At 42.7% G+C, this 14,284-nt stretch overlaps 1 protein-coding gene across 1 annotated transcript in view; it reads right to left on the minus strand.

Annotated features, from left to right (window-relative positions):
- Positions 1-13,923, minus strand: part of LOC139584675 (semaphorin-4B-like) — a 102,854-nt gene extending 88,931 nt beyond the window's left edge. The window contains exon 1 of the mRNA XM_071416791.1: positions 13,722-13,923. The gene's annotated coding sequence lies outside the window, so the exon portion shown is untranslated. The remainder of the gene's footprint in view (positions 1-13,721) is intronic.
- Between the last annotated feature and the right edge of the window lie 361 nt (positions 13,924-14,284).

The raw sequence follows: 14,284 nt of genomic DNA on the forward strand, positions 1-14,284 counted from the left end.
AAGTTGCTTCTTTGCTGCCCTTCTTGACACCAGGCCGTCCTCCAAAAGTCTTCGCCTCACTGTGCGTGCAGATGCACTCAAACCTGCCTGCTGATGATCTGATAAATGGTTGATTTAGGTGAAATCTTACTGGCAGCAATATCCTTGCCTGTGAAGCCCTTTTTGTGCAAAGCAATGATGACACCACGTGTTTCCTTGCAGGTAACCATGGTTGACAGAGGAAGAACAATGATTCCAAGCAACACCCTCCTTTTGAAGCTTCCAGTCTGTTATTCAAACTCAATCAGCATGACAGAGTGATCTCCAGCCTTGTCCTTGTCAACACTCACGCCTGTGTTAACGAGAGAATCACTGACATGATGTCAGCTGGTCCTTTTGTGACAGGGCTGAAATGCAGTGAAATGTTTTTGGGGGATTCAGTTCATTTGCATGGCAAAGAGGGACTTTGCAATTAATTGCAATTCATCTGATCACTCTTCATAACATTCTGGAGTATATGCAAATTGCCATCATACAAACTGAGGCAGCAGACTTTGTGAAAATTAATATTTGTGTCATTCTCAAAACTTTGGCCACGACTGTACAAATGAAGATGAAAAATGATCAGGCCTACTGTACATCTTACTGTAGAAATTATTGTTGAAAAGTGGTCTAGGTTGGAACTGTTGCTGTTAAAATACAATAATATTTTTTATTCTTAAATGGAATAAACTGATTGAAGCAAGATGCTTTTTGAGGCAAACACACTCACACAGTTCTGGGTTGTTCATCTACAGCAGGAAGCTGTCTCCTGCCTGACTGAAAAAGCAGTAGATGTTCTGGTCCAGTTTGGCACTACATATCTATGCGAGTCAAAGATCTCAACTCTGACATACTTAAAAAACAAGTACAGAAACAGTTAAGGCTGAGCATGACCTCAGTGTTGTACTGTCAACAGAGCCCAGAATAGACCTGCTCTCATTAGGACTGTGTGTCTCTGTGTTTTCTGGTCTACATCTGTGTGATGGGATCAATCAGTTTATTCCAGTTCAGAATGAAAATGATTTATTGTATTTTAACAGCAACAGTTCCAACCTAAACAGATATGTAAGAGTGTTTTTAATGGGGGAAAATAAACATTAATATATATTTACATGGATATTTAATTTCATTGTTATTTGTTTTTGTCTATAATTGTCACGTTCGTCGTATGAATCGGACCAAGGCGCAGCGTTGTATGCGTACATTCTATATTTATTAAAAGAATGAACACTGAACAAACTAACAAAACGAACCGTGAAGCTAATATGAATAGTGCAGCCAGGCAACTAAACATAGAACAAGAACCCACAAACACAAAAGGGAAAATGGCTACCTAAATATGATCTCCAATCAGAGACAACGATAAACAGCTGCCTCTGATTGGGAACCATATCAGGCCACCATAGACATACAAATTACCTAGACCTACAAAACCCCTAGACATATAAAAACCCTAGACAATACAAAAACTAGCATACCCACCCTCGTCATACCCTGACCTAACCAAAATATAAAGAAAACAGAGATATCTAAGGTCAGAGCGTGACAATAATGCATTTGTTTTAGGCATAAGGGCAAGGAAATGTACCAATATTTATGTATAGTTGCATATTTTCCTAAACTTGGGTCCCAGGAAAACACAGAATTTCTCATTTGGGTCCCAGGCTGAAAAAGTTTAAGAACCCCTGCTTTAGTGACTTGTTACATACAGGATGAATGTTTTGTTGTATTTTGATTCTGTATATTTCTATTCTTCGTTTCACTCTGTCATTTAGGTCATTATTGTGGAGTCACTACAACGACGTTGATTCATCCTCAGTTTTCCCCCATCACAGCCATTGAACTCTGTAGCTGGCCTCATGGTGACATCCCTGAGCAATTTCCTTCCTGTCCTGCAGCTCAGTTCAGAACGACGACTGCATCTTTGATGTGTCTAGGTGATTTAATACATAATCCACAGCAGAATTATTAACTTGACCATGCTTAACGAGATATTCAATGTCTGATTTGTTATTGTTACCAATCTACAATCCCTACCCTTCTCCATGACGCTTCCGAAAAGCTCCCTGGTTTTGTAGTTGTATCTGTTACAGATGTTGTGTGTATGGGGGACAGCGGAAGGGTTAGTCATTAAAAAATTATGTCAACCACTATTATTTCACACTGAGTGAGTCCATGTAACTTATTATGAGATTTGTTAAGCCAAATTTTACTCCTGAACTATTTTAGGCTTGCTTAAACAAAAAGGCTGAATACTTATGCAACAACTATATTTTTGTTATTTTATTGGTATTATTCTGTAAAAAATATATATAATTTTCTTTGCACTTTGACAATATGGAGTATATTGTGTAAACCAATGACACCAAATCAAAATTCTCTCTCTCTCAATCCCACTTTGTAACGCAACAAAATGTGAAAAAATCAAAGGGGGGTGAATACCCACTGGACATCCTTATCAGCAGCCATTAGAGAGGATCTGTTGAGCCTCCTGGCTCACAGCACTCACAGAGCTGTTCTACATGCAGTCAGAGCAATTATCATTCCAAATGTGTTGCACAATTACTGCTGGGACAATCAGGAGATACAGCACTGTATGCTGGGGTGGGTATATGCTAAACCCAGGCCAGTCCTCCCTTCTCTCCCCTCTCACTCTACTATTGATTTGCCCTTGGAGCAGGGTTTGTGTGTGCTGAATGGGGACAGAGCCTGGCTAGCTAATTATGTGGACACCCAGTAATGAGATGCACATGCAGCCCTGACAGTGGGATGATATGCAGTCTTTTCCATGACACATACAGACAAAGGGCCTGCAGGATGACTCACAGGGGGGCTGCTGTCTTCATTACAGCCTAAAGGAGACCCTCATATGATCACAGTCACACCAGCCTGACAGGCCATGACAGGCTCTCAAACCTCCTAGACCATTTGAGCTTGAATGTCACATTCGAGCATATGAAAGAAAAATACCAGAAAATACAAATGTTGGATACTCTATGGATTTCCATTAGGAAAACAGTACAGAAAGGAATTAATTTAACTATACAATCCACTCTGAAATGTGCTACTTCAGAAATATTCTCGAGCCCACTGTCAGCGAGCTGTTTAAGATATCCAGCCGTGCTCGGTTTATGAGGGGTCAAAGCGTCTGTGAGACACAGGTGAGGAGCTGTAAAATTCCTGGTTGCTGAAAGTAGGTCAGAGCAGTCCAAAAGTTTGCTGCTCCCGCTCTAAATGTTTCCTATTGTTTGGAATTATCTCCCTGTATCCTTCTTTGTGCATTTACTACTGGGGCAATATGGACCCTGATATGCTAAGCTTGTTACAATCTGCAGGACTTTGTATCTCTAGTTAGTTTCTGTTTTGCTTTAGTTCTGACTGCATGTGGTAGATATGTTTTTTTTAAATGGAAATGGCCTATTATTGTTAGTTCAAAAGTACACTGTGGATGTATGCCTTTTAAATGACTAACACATCAGGTTTGACGAATACACATCAGGTTGTACGAATACATAGCCTAAGTGCTTTCATTAACATTTCGTTCAGTTGTTTAATTTGTCATTGAATGGTCACTCAACCAATCAATAGTTATTGATCACCAGATGGAACCTGCATAGATAACATAAAAGCATTTAAACGATTCTTTAGCAAAACTCCCTTGAGACTAGGAGAACTATGAGGTAAAGGCTTTGCAAAGATAACATATAGAAAAACATGTGAGACTAGAAACAAGCAGATTAGGCTATTTCAGAATGTGAGTGAATAAGGGTACACGCCCCAGTGCTCTATTTGAATCTCTACTTGAAATCACCATCTTGCTTCAACCAGCTGGAAAATGTATTCAGATTGGAGTCTGCTTAAAAAAATCGATTAAGATGGTCTGAATTCTTGAACTGCTATAAACAATGGTGTGTGGGTGTCCCCTCTGGATGGCCATAGAGAAAGGTTGCACACATTCCAATAGCTTAGAGGCTTAGACAGATGCTCTGAGCGCTGGCCAGTGCAGGGTAGTGTGCTCAGCCCATCCATCCATCCATCACTGTGTAGGGCTGATAAAGGGCTCAGCCTCTGCTCCTACACACTGCCATCACTGACACACAGCCCCTATAGACACCCACATCTCCTTCTCCTCGTCCATCCCCTCCCCCTCCACCCATGGCCTGTTACTGACAGATGCCTGCACACCAGGGTTTCTCAGAGAGCAGGTCCGAAAACCCTGACCCTCCCCTTGCCCATCACTCTCCCTCTTCCCAATGTCTTCTCTATGCTGAGCTCTGGTCAGCAGCACTGCACATCACCTTCACTCAATATCAATCAGTGAGCCCAACACATCTCCTACTAATGCCGTGTCTCGGTGAATGTCTACACAGGAGCAGGAGTCTCTCTATGACAGAGTACTTGTGGTCAGCTCATAGCAAACCCTGCACACATTCCACACAGCTTACTGTATGAAGAACAGAGAAATGGCATACAACTCTATATGAATTATGCATAATATGACCTAGATCAGTGGTTCCCAACCTTTTTGGGTTCCTGTACCAACAAATTAATTTTGGTCTGCCCGGAGTACCCCTGAAGTACCCCCTCATGTGCATTCTACCAGTAGGCATATGGTCTCATGAGTCTTTTTGAGTACCCCCTGTGGATAGGACAAGTACCCCCAGGGGTCCTAGTACCCCTGTCTGGGAGCCACTGACCTGGAGGATAACATTGATTATTTATCATGTCTGAGAGGAGCAAGAGGAGATTATGCATATGAAGCAGTCATACAAGTGTCCTCAGTAGAGTACCAGAAACAGGAGAAAAAAGCTGCAAGCAATAAATACATATATACAAAACTGATGGCGATAACAGCCAACTGGGGGGTGACATTAACATGTTCCCTCTTTGATGTACTTCATATCTGTTCACTATTTGACTGTGATCATAACTTTCATCCTTCAGGCTTGTCTGTGGTCACCCTCTTCCATGCACCAGTTTGCATGTAAGCTGCTCTTATTTGCTATGGGAAGATTATAAATGGATATTTCAATGCAGGGTTGTGGAAGCTACTCATAGTTTACCAAACTAACAATTACTTCACACTAGAATAAGTTAAGCTACTCTAAAGCTACCCGTAAGAAAAATATTGTTTACTTTGAAAAGGTAGTACACTACATCCAAGCTTCCCCATGAAAAATTATCATATCTAAATCTGAAATGTCAGGCAAAAAAATTGCAATAAAAGATGTCTCTGGGGTCAGGTGTTGACAGAATGTGTAATTTAGCCTATTAAAGACTAACTATGTTTCACATGAGAATTAGGCAGGTTTGATGGCAAAAATAAAAGGACATACTTGCTGACTCCACCCATATTTTTCTAATCTTTTTGTAAAAAAGTAGTGTGTAGTTCCAATAGTTAGATACACCGCAAAACAGTAATTAAATACTTAAAACGGTACCAATATTTTGAATTTAGTTCAACTACCACCAAGCTACTGCAAAATGTAGTTATATTACTAGTTGAACTACATGTAGTTCAATACTCCCCAACACTGGCTTGTACTGTAGTAAATCTTCATCTGAGCATTCGTGTAGCACATCTGCATACTGCAGAAATGTCGTAATGATCATTACAGAGGTAATAATAAATATAGGTCTCCCAGTTCAATCTGAATGCAGAGGTTGCCTTAACATGTAGACTGTTCTGCTCTACCTTTGTAGTCAGGCTGTGCTCTGTGTGATAAGAGCTGTCCTCTGGGCTGCAGACGGGAGAAAATGCTCGCCTAACATTTTGAGATGGAATTGTAAACCATGTTACAGTGAAAAGATTGCCTGTCTGATATTCTTTTGCCAATCAGGTTCACAAAATCTGTTTTACAGAGATATGTAAATCAAGTGCTACTGATCCTGGGGCAGCAGATGCTGACTTGCTGATGCCTGTGGTTGCTCAAGTTCCTCTTCTTCTCTCTTAGCCTTGAAATTAGTGGGGGATGATACTAAGAACCAGCCAAAGCCCCCTGGTTGTCTTTATCTACCAGACAGACTTTTTTTTGTGGAGTGTCACTTGCAGTGACCTCAAGTTGGAGTGATCGATAGTATGCTACTTATTCTTAAAGAGTCACCAAGGCATTAGAAACCCAGTCATCCCAGTCATGTCATCAATCCTTTAGAACACAGATACGTAGGGTACATTCCACTCAGTGGCACCCAATAAACCTCGACACTAACACACATCATGTTTGTTGTTGTATTGTTTCTATAATTTTTTGTTGTTGTATTGTTTGTATATCATTGTATTTAGAATGTGTGTGACTGTCCTTGTCTTAGTGTTTAAGTGTCTTAGTGTTTTGTTACTTGTCAAGTTGTGTGTTTTTTGTGGACCCCAAGAAGAATAGCTGCAGCCTCTGCAAAAGCTAATGGGGACCTCAAAAGGGGGCAGCCTGGTTGGCAATCTGGAGGAGATGCGGTCTTGTCACTCAGTGTTAACCTGATAGCCATGGAACACTAAAGCGTAACACAGCGCCTACTGTAACTTTTGTTTAAAGCTGCAATATGTATCTTTTCGGGCAATCTGACCAAATGCACATAGAAATGTGAGTTATAGATTTGTCATTCTTATTGAAAGCAAATCTAAAAAGTGGTAGATCTGTTCTATGTGCGCTATTTCTATGCTTCCTGTTTTTAAAGTTATGTTTTTGTGTCTTTTAGACCAGCTTCAAACAGATGAAAATGTTTGTTTATTGAGATATTTCACAGTGGTTTCGATGGTACAATGATTCTCTCTGCTTTTGTTTTGTCACAAACTGAAATTAGATGAACTATTAGGATTTTAGCAACCATACATTTTTTATTTTAATATTAAAATGTATATTTTTAGGTCTAATTGACGATCATCTCCAAAATGTACCTTCACATTGGAGGGCCTGTTCTATTAAGTTTTCCCTTGAATCTGTTTTCTTCATATTTCTTAGTAAAAAGTTGTGCTGGGTTAGATGAGTTAAAGTAAGGCTGACGGACTGCCCTCTCTATTTAACCGGACAAGCATAATAAGGGGATTGACAGCCTATCAGATAACACTGTTCAGTGCAACTGATTGAATGTACATAAAGGCAGAGATCTCTTATGTAGCATGGTGCAGATAACTAGCACTCTGAAGTAGTAGAGTGCAAATTAAACTTAATGACTAAGAAAAAGGATATACATTTAATTTCTCCTTTTCATTGACACCGAGCAAAGATACATGCATAAAATGCATAAGTTGATAACCTTTATATCAGATTTTTGCTAGTGGGAGTTAGCTTTCACTGGCTCTGCAGAGGATTGTTGGTTAATGTAGTACGGAGTGAAGTGAACTTCAAAAGGACCCTTGAAGTTCCTGTGGCCTTTGTTTGCAGTGAAGGGCCCAGCCGTAGAGTGCAGTGGATGATGCGTGTGAGATCCAATCACAGTCCTGACACGTCCACACAGCTCAGCTCTGTGCAGGGCCCTGCGGCTGCAGGCATGGAGGTGGGAGCTGATGTCATGGAGAGATGGCAGTGAAATGATCTGTTACAGGAAAGCTGAGCCTCTTCAATACCATATTAGAGCCAAGCCCACATAGAATTTCCTCAGACATCTTCACCTACTTTCACAACATAGGGGTTAGGGCATGTCATACCACAGGTCAAGTCCTCTGATGCAATCTCCTTTCCAGACATGAGCAGAGCAAGATAGATGTTGCTTTAGTGAGTCTAGAATTATGAAGGAAGGTGTGTAGCCATGAATTTCCAATATACACAAAAGAAAGATGCAGAACCGGAACAATGATAACCTATTTTATTATCTGAGACATTTTGTAGGTTAATCTATGAGGTAGACTAAATGCAGCTGGGTAGACTAGACGACTATCAGGTTGTAAAAAGCTTGCTTGACCTTAGAGCTGGGACTGAACAAACCAAAGGTTTTCTTTTTTGCCTGGATCCAGAGTCAACTGATTATAGGGAACAGCAGGAAGACAGTCATTTGAAGAAGACATAATTCAGACAATGAGCATAAAGTATCTTTCAGGAGCCATATAAGGTAATCTCCCAAAATACCCTGCAACTCAAGGGTGAACTGTAACTTGAAAAACAAGGCTCTGCTGCTTTGTTGTTCAGTACAAAAGCAAGCACACAGCGTAGCTCTTTCTTTTGGGCAACCCCATCGCAATAAATAGTACAGCAGCCTCCAAATAAACACAAGAAGGTCCCTTTTCCTACTTTATTAATTCAGGAGCATGAGGAGCAGTCTTTTACAGACTAAAGCAGAGCTGTGTAGAAGGACAGCATGAAAATATCTATATGACCTGAACCAATTAACCAGCAGCCCTCTCTCTGTTCCTCTGTCCCACCGACCATGCTAGCGGCAGTGGGGAAAATGAGCATCAATGCATCAAAAGCGTTAGTTCCTTCCTGTGAGCTGCTACCTGCATGTTAAGCAGCTCCATTCCCCCAGATGTCTGAAAGCCTTGCTGGACCCCAGGCAGCATCAGCAGCAAATCTGTAACTGTCTCCCTCCCAGGCTGCCCAGACCTGTGTAGTCAGGCAGACAGTTGAGTGGACAGGTGCCAGGGTGGACAGAGGAAAGGACAGTTATCTGAACCCTGCGGTCACTCACACCATGAGAAAGCACCGGGATAAGACGTTAGCATCTTTCAAAGGCCAAACGGATGTCTTGCCCTGGCTCTTCATATATCACATATTCGATCCAATACCATTAATTATTCAGACTGAACTGTGCCTACTGTGTCTCTCACCTCAAACACCTGCAATGCTTGCCTACCTGGATTACAGTGTTTCCACAAGAGGCTTTTAGACTACCACTGTCTACTATCAGTCATGCAGTTCACCTCACTCCTCATATTCCATATCTGTAGTGCTAAGTACAGACTGTGCAGTGTAGATAAAAAGAACAGTACAGTATGCTATCATGTTGTTAACGATCACGCTGTAAAAGGAGTTGGTAAAACAGTTCGGTAGGCCTATATTTTATGAGGTGCTGCTCTGTGCAAAGTTTTGCTAAGTGGGTCATGACATGAGCTGTCATGTGCTAACCTAACACAAGGCTAACTACAGCGAGGGCTCGTCTGCATTAGCATAAGAAAGGCATAGCTGGCAGAGCCTTTGACTTTTGGCGAGGGGTTGTAAAATGTTGCAGCTCTGGTGTGCGTCATGCTCATACAGCGAGACGTGAAGCGAGGCAGAGAGCAGCGCAGGTCTTCTTTCATGACTGCACACAGCCATGGAGAAGTGAACTAGGGGGATAAAGCCAGCATTCTACCCTCACTCACTCCTTCGTTTGTGGATTCCAGCTGCGCACGCAATGACTAAATACCAGCATCTCTCCTCCCTGTTCTCCTCTGTGCACGCCTCCCACTCCTAACTATCAGCAGGGATTCCTGACTGGATAACATGTGACCGACATTCTCCATCAGACACTTGGTAGGTTAGAGGAGGACAGAATCATCCAACAACACAGTAATGAGCATGTGACTTCTCAGCTAGGCATAGGCTAAACGTTCAGCTGGCCTTCACATAATTGGATAATTGATAAAGAACATATTATCACAAAAAACTTGTTTATAGTAGAAAAGCAATTAAAAGCCTCATTTGATCAGTGGTCTGCAGCTGGAATGTCTGGGAGGGTCAGCAGCGCCATTAGTTGCATAAAGAGCACAACCTGGAATGCTGGGAGGTCATGATCCAATCACTGCAGCGGGGAAGGGGGAGGCTCCTATTGGCCAAAGATGATTCCAATCATCACATACAGGAGCTCTCACACTGGCGTCAGAGAGGGGCATACCAACACAAGTGACAAACACTTCATATAGACAAGTTTGGAGTACGCAGGTCACACATTTAGCTCCCCTCCAGGTCGAGCATTAGTTAGAGAGGTACAGAAACTCACATTCCCCAGCTCACCACTGTTTAAAATACAACAGTATAATGCTTGAAACATGGACATGCAAGAAGAACCGATGTGAACCCGAGGGTGACGGACAGTGCGCCCTGAAGACAATTTTGCCATTCTCACACGGACACATGAGAAACGCTGACCCACGTGTAAACATATTCCAAATGTCTTCTCAAAACTATTCCACGGGCCTGTGTAACGTTACAGTTAAAATAAGGTGGAAGCCTGAGGCACTTCATAGTACACGTGGCGTGTTTCTGTGCACTTCTCAAAGGGGTTAAGAGACAGATCTGAGGCTCTCTGAGACAGCCAAGCAAACACAGGGTTCTGCCTAGGATCCATGTCCACAGCCATTTCCCACATCTTGCCATGGTGACTGGACTACTCTGGACTGGGACAACACTCGAGACTGCTAGCTGAGCTCCCTGAATGCCTGTTTGCAGAGTTCCCATCAGTAAGTACACAGCAATAGCACTCTCTGAAGGCCCATGTTTAACCTTCAGGTTACAAGTGGCTGGCCACTCCACATCCCATCCCCCTCTTCCTGTTATTAACCCCTCTCTCACTCATGCAATACATCCACCAACAGCACAGCAGAACTGAACAGCTCTCTCACATGAATACCCTTATTATAGCACCTCAGTCCCAGCTGTGGTTGACAAACATCAAGTAGCAGTCAGTCACCATAATAGGTAGGCAGGTAGCCTAGCAGTTAAGAGTGCCAGTAACCGAAAGGCCGTTGGTTCGAATCCCCAAGCCGCCTAGGTGAAACATTTGTTGATGTGCCCTTGAGCAAGGCACGTAACCCTAATTGGTCCTGTAAGTCGCTCTGAATAAGAACGACGGCTCAACTGTCAAATGTAATAATGGTGGATGGGTCCTCAGAGAGACAGTGTTTCAGATCACTCACATTACTTAATATGGTTCCTCAGTAAACTAAGCTGATCGGTTGAGTGAGGATTGAAGTTTATTTACATTCCTCATTTTTACTACCAGAACGAATTGCATGATCCATTTCACACACACACACGTACAAGCAAGTGCGTAGACATGCACACACAAACACTGACAGGTACTGAGTCACTGTGCCTAAACCAACAGATGAAGAGGAATCTGATTAATGCTGAGAAAAGACCCCTGGGATTATGATGAGTGTGATTGGAAGCATGTGCCAGGGAGCGGGGCCAGGGAGTGTTGTGCTAGAGCGGGGCCAGGGAGGGTTGTGCTAGAGCGGGGCCAGGGAGGGCTGCGTTAGAGCGGGGCCAGGGAGGGTTGTGCTAGAGCGGGGCCAGGGAGGGTTGTGCTAGAGGGGAGTCAGGGAGAGTTGTGCTAGAGGGGAGTCAGGGAGAGTTGTGCTAGAGGGGAGTCAGGGAGAGTTGTGCTAGAGGGGAGCCAGGGAGAGTTGTGCTAGAGGGGAGCCAGGGAGAGTTGTGCTAGAGGGGAGTCAGGGAGAGTTGTGCTAGAGGGGAGTAAGGGAGAGTTGTGCTAGAGCGGGGCCAGGGAGAGTTGTGCTAGAGGGGAGTAAGGGAGAGTTGTGCTAGAGCGGGGCCAGGGAGAGTTGTGCTGCGCAAAGACACTACAGTGTGATGTATTTCTTCTTTTCTCTGAGCCCAATCACTAATCTGTAACAGGTTGTCCATTGCGATCACATTGTGAAGCTTCAGTGCACAGAAGCACTGTTTTTCTTTCTTTGCTTTGTGCCCCTCTCAGCTGCTGGAACAGCAAATCAAGAAAGGCCTTCCACTGTGCAGAGGGAGAGCTGGGTATTCTGGATGTAGTGGTTGTAGCTAAAAACAGCCATGAAATAATATTGACTTTAGGCGTTACATGATCAATTAACGTTATTGTCAAAGCACAATATCCAAACTAGATATTTAATCTTTACATTTGGCATTGAGAATACCACTATATAAACCTACAGTTCATATCTAAGGGTATAGACTCCATCCATTAACAGTATATAGAATATGTGCGCCAATGAGATGTCCATCTCCCAATGGGATGCTAGAAGTGAGTAGCTAGAGTGTGGATTTGAGTTATTGATATCAGGCACCGTCCTTTACCAACAAGCCAAACTCTTTGTGACAGAGTCATACAGGCAGCTCATTGTCAAGGCTTCTGTACCCAGAATGCTGTTGCCAGCTGTTGTCTTTACAGATCAGAGCAAAAGAAAACACAGAGACAAGGTCATCAGCACAGGCAGGCTTTTCTTCTCCTCACAAATGTGCATCAGACATGGAAATCGACACATTTCCAAATGAACTAGGAAACAGAATTCACTCTGTTTGAAGAATATATTAATTGATCTGTCCTCTCATTCTGATAGGAACTCCCTTTGACTGTTTGTTGTAAAAAGATTGAATATCTCTACTGTAGTTCTACATTTGCTGTATTTGTTTTGTCTCCTATAGCATGTCCATGTTCGCGATGGCTATCACATGTCCAGCTGTCGAGTCACATAACTGGACTACACCCTCAGGCTAAAATGAACTGGCCTTTGAGAGATACATTCCATAGTGGTTCATATTGCACTCCAGTGATACTGTATCTAGGCTATGTAGTGCTGAATAGGTTGATGTTGACACCCTATCGTAACAAAAAGTAGGCACTGACCAGTGTGCACTAGTAAGATAAATCCTCCCTCTCCAAAGAAAGGCACATAGTGTAACAAAGGCTGGCTTGTTAATCATCTTCATAGAATAGATTCAGTTTCAATTTCTGTCATAATGAACACACCTAACACATTGGCAGGCATTATGTCACGACTGTGCTGCCAGCAGAGTGAGGGTGGGAGGTTTGAGTTTCACACAATAACACCTGCAGCCTCTGGCCTGAAGATGCCCTGCAAGACCCACAGCAAAAAACCCTGACTGGCATCACATCACAACCCCAACCACCACAACAGTCCTGCTGCACAGCTCTCGACCACTAAGGGAGGCATAATCACGCCAACACACTCTCAAATGAGATCTGATGTCATTTTTTATGTTTGTTCTTTCCCTTCATTTACAAAGCCAACTTTACCACATGCCACAGAGTTCACAGGAAGTTCCCGTGCTGGGAGAGGATGTGAGTGCACTGCCTGCCACATTCGCTCACTCCTATCTGTAGAGAGAGGCCCCATTCCCCGTCACACGCTCTCTGTGCTGGAGAGACTGAGCCGTCAGCTCAGAAAAAACACTCCCTTACTATGGACGCTCACGCACAGTCTAATAGGCCTTTAAATGTGAACACACCCAGGTAAATAGCTGTACTTGAAAAAAATATATATATATATATATATATATATATATATATATATGTATATATATATATATATATATATATATATATATATACATATATATATATATATATATATATATATATACATACACACACACACACATTACAGTATACTAATAAAAAAAAGAGTTCAACACCAACAACTCTTTAGGCAGGAGGACCTAGGAAAAACACACTCAAGCCTATAGCTACCCACTACGAATATGAATACGAATACGAAGAAGAGGAAGAAGCAGCTCTGCCCTGCTATCACCTTATTATTATAATTTTTTTAATACTGGGGAGAGGCTGTCTCATGTCAGCAGCACACACCCACTTTAGCCCTGTGTACTTAGAGAGAGAGATAAAATAGCCCATAATGCAGAGAGAGGCAGGAGAATGACAGCAGTGTCCATTTCACAAGGTAACCAAAACCCCAGGAGACACATCAATGATTAACTGAGGCAACGCTCTGCACTCTTAATGAATACAGGGCTGCCTCTGTAGTAGTGGGTTGTACTTACTCTCTTTCCTGCACAACTCTGTACCAAAATGATCTTCAGATTAAGAAAAAGTTCCTTTTAGGGTTACTCGGAGAGAAATGCCCTTCAGGGAACGGGTAATAGAACAGCCAGTAGATTATCCATGTAGGCAGTTAGAGTAGCAGTAGTTAAAGGGCTCCTGCTGCCTGCTCTGTGTCTGTCTGCTTTCTCTCTCTCTCTAACAGTCTGACACGCTGTCATAGTACAGCCTGCCTCTCCTCTGGCCACTCTCCACTATAGCCCCTCCCCTCCCACACTGCTGCCAGAGAGGGAGGGAGCAGTGGCTCTGATATACTACTTCTACAGAAGTGGGAGAAGAAAGAGAGGACAGGATACACCCACAGAATGGTCTTCTCTTAGTTTGATTTCTGGTTCTATCTGATGTATGAACCAGGCTTAACTAGAATTACCACTCTAAACAATGGAACAATTAAGAAGTGGGTTGAAGAAGAAAAACCTAAGCCTGTTTAATTCAATCAAAAAGTCCCTTTATATTTGACTTTCCTCATATACGTATCTATGTAACTGCTCCCGAGTGGCACAGC

The sequence above is a fragment of the Salvelinus alpinus genome, chromosome 9, assembly GCF_045679555.1.
Source record: "Salvelinus alpinus chromosome 9, SLU_Salpinus.1, whole genome shotgun sequence".
Taxonomy (NCBI): domain Eukaryota; kingdom Metazoa; phylum Chordata; class Actinopteri; order Salmoniformes; family Salmonidae; genus Salvelinus; species Salvelinus alpinus.